This window comes from Chenopodium album, chromosome 12 (assembly GCF_948465745.1).
Source record: "Chenopodium album chromosome 12, dcCheAlbu1.1, whole genome shotgun sequence".
Taxonomy (NCBI): Eukaryota; Viridiplantae; Streptophyta; class Magnoliopsida; order Caryophyllales; family Amaranthaceae; genus Chenopodium; species Chenopodium album.
In genome coordinates this window covers 28,574,159-28,580,272 of record NC_137845.1, presented here as the reverse complement: position 1 = coordinate 28,580,272, position 6,114 = coordinate 28,574,159, and the positions used below count along the sequence as shown (strand labels likewise).

The window sequence follows — 6,114 nt, the reverse complement described above, 5'->3', positions numbered from 1 at the left end:
ACTTTCAAGTTTGGCTTTGATAGAGGTCATTTCCTTCCCTAATTCCGATATTTGTGAGGACAAGTTGTTGATGGCATAGATATGATCGACCGAGTACACCGAAGTACCACTTTTGCTTGTTGTTTCACGCTCATCATCTTTCCAATCCATATAATGCCTCACTACATCTTCAATGACGTCCACCACTTCCTCCTCCGTCTTATTCATTATTGGTCCTCCGGCTCCCGCATCAAGGCAAGATTTTCCTCGAGGGCTTAGACCTCCATAGAAGATTTGGATGATTTGATAGGTAGGAATCCCATGGTGTGGACACTCTCTTTGGTATTCCTTGTACCTCTCCCATGCCTCATAAAGACTTTCATTTGTCTTTTGCTTGAAGATTTGAATGAGAGCCCTTGCTTCAGCCGTCTTCTTTTGTGGGTAGAACCGAGATAAAAACTCTTTAGTCACTTCATCCCATGTCCTCAAGGAGTTTTATTTCACCTCCTTGTCCAACCACTCCAATGCACGTCCAATGAGAGAAAAAGGGAAAAGTTTAAGGCGAATAAACTCTTGAGAAACCCCACTCACTTTGATAGTGTTACAATACTTCTCGAATTCCTTAAGATGGTTTAGGGGACTCTCATGCTTTGCACCACTATATTGACACCTCTATATCAAGGTAATCATGGCCGGTCTAATCTCAAAGTCATTTGCTGGTGTCGTAGGTAGAGCAATCCCACTCTCATACCTATAGGCTCCTGAGACTCCCAACTCCTTTAGTGCCACTCTTTGGTTATCTCCCATGATGCCTTGCTCTTCTTCTTTCCTAGGAGAACGTCTAGCAACTCTCAACTTTGTAATTGTCCTTTGAATTTCAGGATCGAAAGGTAATGAAGAACAAACACAAGATCTACGCATACAATCTCAAAGAAAAGGTTAGTAGCACGGCTACAAATGTAGCCTAAAAGAAAGAAAATCTTTTTGTATTTTCAAGTAAGATGGGATAGACTCAATCAACAATAGCAAATAACCTTGCTAGTCCCCGGCAATGACGCCATTTTTTACGCGAGGAAAACCTAGGTCGTTGAGTTCCAAGTATCCCCCGATGAAAACCAAATTTATAACCAAACCTAACCCTAATTATAGGGGTAAGTCCAGGTCGAACCCAAGGGAATGAGGCATAAGCTAAAGTCTCAAGTTAAGCTATCCCGAAGTCTAGGTAAGGGGTCTAAACAAACTAAACAACGCTACTAAATGAATACAAGAACGATATTAAGGATGCTAGGGAATTAGGATCCACATGCACTCACGACAATCATACTAATTAAGCAAGAATTCAACCAATCGAACAATGTGAGGGAAAGTAGCAAACGCAATCAAAATCACTTAAAGAGCTATTTCCAAAGGTCAAGCTAGATGTCTCTACAAATGACTTCAAAGGAAATTCGCAAAACAAGATCAATTGATAATAATAGCTTCCAAATCAATTTTCGTATCAATGAAAACTATTATACAATCTAGCTTGGTAGTTAAGGTTGATCACTCCTCAAGACATCAAACACATGCACAAATTTCACGAACCAATTTAATCACAAAGTTGATCAATCAAAATCCCCCAATTAGCCATGAATTATCACTCATACATGCTTCACCATACCCCTAACAAGCAATCTACTCACTACACATTGTAAAATTGAATAGCAAAACTAAAATAATCACCAATTTCATCATCAACATTGTATTCAAAATATATTCAAGCTATAAAAAATCAAATCAAACAAACAACAAGTAATTCAATCAAATATCAAGAATCAAAAACTAAAATTGCATTAAAGAGTAAAGAATTCTTACAAAACTTTGATCAAAATCAAAGAGGAAGAAGATTGAAAGTAGCATTCATCAAAATCACCAAGTTTCTCTCTCTAGAATCTAACAACAAAAGTTTCCTTAAATTAAGCTTCTCTCTCTAAAAATGAAATCTAATACAATTCTAATCTAATTCTCTCTCTAGAAATGAAGAAATTTTATATATAGTAAATCTAACAAAGGAGGAGTTAGTTAAATGTCTAAAAAGAACCCCAATAGGCGCGCCCTCTCCTCTACATGCGCGGCCACAATGAAATGGGTACGGAACAAGGGGAGAAGGGTTGCGCGGCCGCTCCTCTCTCTTGCGCGGCTGCGCCGCCCTCGTGCGTGCCCGCGCCTGGGAGCAGGGAACCTCCTTCTCGTGCGTCCGTTGATGTTTCCGTGCGCTCTACTTGATGCATGTTGGGGGTGGCAGTTTCCAAAGGTCCACACGGTGGATTCAACACTGATTTTAATGCCCACGCAACTTGAGAGCATGGCCTTGAAGACTTGGTTTTTGCACTCCTTCACATTTGAGCTTCAAAGGGAGGGACCGGCTTGCATCTTAAGCCTTGCAAATCCCGAGAAAAGGTCATTTAGCTCTTTATACATCACCAATCTCCTGAAATCAAAGAAAAGCAAACAAATAAAAGAGAAAAAGAAAAATAAACCTAAGAAATGCAAGAAAATGGGAAGAACAAAGAAGAAAGCACAAACTAGGGAAAAAGTCATATAAAACTAAAGAAAAAGGGATAAAAGAGCTACAAAAATGATTGAAATTCATCCTAAAAGATGCTAGATGAGTGCCATAAATGACACTCATCAGCTGGGTTAGTGAGAAAAAATTGGGAGGAGTCTCGTGATAATGATGTGTTCATGGATGATGACAATCCGGCCTACAACGAAGAAACGAATTGTGATAGTGCAAAAAGAACATAATCAGGCTATGCAACAAAATACTGTTGATGAAGATGTGGCGGGCCCTACTAATAGGGCTCTCGGTGAATTATGTTGAATATTTTATCTTGGAACTACAAGGCTTTGGGGAGTCTCCAAGCAGTCAACGTTGTAAAACGTGTTATTTTCACAGAAAATCCGTTGATGATTTTTTTGTAAGAAACAAATTTGAGTGCCATTGAGATGGAACAAATTATAAAAAAAAATTAAAAAAAAATAAAGCTTGAGTATGAGAATATGTTCGCAGTGGGTTGTGAAGGAACTGGCAAAAAAGTAGTTGTGGGGTTGCTTTGTTGTGGAAGACGGGGTGGGATGTGAGTATCAAATCTTACTCTCTTAACCACATTGACACTTGGGTTGAATGTTTAGCTCAAGAATTGTGGCGCTTCACTGATTTTTATGGCTTCCCTGATGATGAAGATAAACACAAAATTGGGGCTTTGATTAAGTCTTTGTATGAGGACAATAGCATACTTGGCCTTGGCTAGTGGGAGGTGATTTAAAACTTATGTTGTTGATATGTGCAAGCTTGAAGACTTAGGATTTACAAGCCATCGTTACACTTAGAATAACAACCGAGGTGGGGTGTACAATATTCAGGAAAGACTTGACATAGTTCTTGCTACATCCGAATGAAAAGAGATGTTTATAGGCTCTTTTTTTACTCATCTTGAAAAACACGAATCCAACCACTTATCCATATTGTTGTGTGTGAAATCAAGAATTGAAAGAAAAGAAAAAAAAAAAAAGAAAGTTGTACAGGTTCGGGGAAATGTGGTTGAGGGAGGAATCGTGTATGGATATCATTCATAAGGCGTGGGAAAAGGAGGGAACATCTCTGCTAACATCATGAAAACGGCTAGTAACGTTAATAATTAGAACAAACCCACGTTTGGAAATTTTGCTAAAGAATTGAGATAATGCAAGCAAGAGATGAGTAGACTTATGCAGGAACCGCAATATGTGGAAACTATCTTGAAAATGCGGGCCATTGATAAGAGGATGGATGAGCTTGAGGAGAGAGAAGAGCTTTATTAAAAGCAAAGGAGTACGCAAGATTGGTTTTAAAATGGTGATAAAAACTCCAGCTTCTTTCATCCTAAAGAGAAACAAAGGCGTGAACGAAATAACATTGATGCTATTCAAGACAAAGCCAGGAATGTATATGATGATGAGGCCGAAATTTCTGAGATGTTTGCTGCCCATTTTGAGAATCTGTTCTGCACTTCTAACAATGTCGATCCGGACCCGATTATTGAGAAAGTCAAGCCAATGTCATCCGAAGAAATGATCAAATCTCTTGTTGCTCCTTATCATGGTGATGAAGTCTTAGAGGCCCTTTCTCAAATGCACCCAACAAAAGCCCTAGGCCCGGGTGGTATGTGTACTCTCTTTTATCAGACATACTAGAATGTGGTTAGAAATGATGTGATTTATAAAGTTCTTAATATTTTGAATAATGGTGGTGAAATCGAGTCCTTAAATTAGACTTACATTGCTCTTATCCCCCCAAAAAAATTATGTGAGTCTCATGTTGATTTGAGGCTAATTAGTCTCTATAATGTTCTTTATAAAATTGTGTCAAAAATTCTCGCAAATATGATGAAAAGAGTTCTCCCTGTAGTACTTCATGATTCGCAGAGTGGTTTTATTTGGGGGAGATTAATTACTAACAACATTCTTTTGGCCTATGAGTGTTTTCACTATTTGCGAAAAAAAGAAGGGAAAATGTGTGCATTTGGAATTAAAATTGGATGAGTAAAGCCTACGATAGAGTTGAATGGTGTTTTCTTGAGAAAATTATGTTGAAACTTGGTTTCTTGGGTTTATTTGTGAACAATGTTATGGAATGTGTAAGTATGGCTACCTTTTCTATTCTTGTTAATGGGAAACCTTCAAGGCATTTTGTTCCGTCAAGAGGCTTGAGACAGGGAGACCCTTTATCTCCCTTTCTCTTTACTTTGTGTGCGGAGGGGTTGTCAACCATGTTATAAGATGCCAAAGAAAATAAGAATATTCATGGGGTGAAGGTGGGACAAAAAAAAACAAAAGCAGAACCGATATCTCACTTATTTTTTTATAGATGATATAGCCTCTTTTTGTTAGAGAAAATGATGATGAAGTTGAGAATATGCTTGATATCCTCTCTATTTATGAAACTGCTTCCGGTCAAAATTGAATATGGAAAAATCCAAAGTGTCCTTTAGCCAAAATGTGGATCCCAAAAAGAAAAATATGCTTCATATGAAGTTAAATTTTAAGGCCGTCTACGGACATGGAAAATATCTTGGTCTTCCGACTTACATTGGGAGCTCTAAGAAAAGGGTTTTTCAATCTATCCAAGATAGAGTTTGGAAGGAGTAAGGATTTTTTCTCAAGTGGGAAAGGAAATTCTTATCAAGTTTGTGGCACAAGCAATCCCTGTGTATGCGATGCAATGCTTTTACATCTTTAGTGCATACTAAATGAGAATGAGGTTATGAAGGAATTTTTTTGGGGGCAAAAAAAGGATGAGAGAAGGGTAGGTTGGGGCTTGGCACAAGTTGCAAAATTCTAAAAAAAGGAGGAGTTGGTATGTACTCTATATAGGACTTACACACTTTCAATAAGTCTCTTTTGGAAAAACAGGCGTGGAGAATGTTGTCAAATACCAATTCTCTAATTGTTATAATGCTGAAAGCTAAGTAGACCCCAAATACTTCTTTCATGGAAGCCAAAGTTAACTCCAATGCTAGCTTCACTTGGAGATCGATATGTTCAGCGAGAGAAGTTCTTAGCAATGGAGCGTTTAAAGTGGTGGGGAAGAGTCATTCTATTTACATATGGAATAATCCTTGGATACCTTCCTTACCCAATTTTAAACCTCTTCCAAGAGCCACTGTCAATGGGAATGAGCTTACTTTTGTGAATGAGCTTTTATAGGAGGATAGATGGAACATGGAGCTACTAAATTCAATGTTCTCTTACTAGGAACGTGATTCTATTCATGCTTTACCTATTGCTAGATCTGCTACTTGTGATTTCTGATCATGGAAGCTTACAAAAAATGGGGAGTTCAGCGTGCATAGTGCGTATTTTGTAGAGATCAAGCATAGGAGACAATCTGCTACTACTTCAACACAGAAAGGGTCGACCGTTTGGAGTAAAATCTGGAATTTAGAATGCTTCGATTCCCCCGAAGTTTAGACATTTTGGGTGGAAACTGTTGAATAAGAGAGTAACTACTTGCTAGGTATAATCTTGTTAGACGTGGTATGTATGTGTATGTTGTGTGCCCTTTTCATTGTATAGTGAAAGGAGTAAAACTACTATGCATACTCTTTCTTTTTT

The 6,114-nt window shown here is 38.2% G+C and overlaps 1 pseudogene; it reads left to right on the top strand.

The window, feature by feature from the left end:
- Positions 1-295: 295 nt before the first annotated feature.
- On the top strand, positions 296-393 carry LOC145573399 (small nucleolar RNA R71; annotated as a pseudogene).
- The last annotated feature ends 5,721 nt before the right edge of the window (positions 394-6,114 follow it).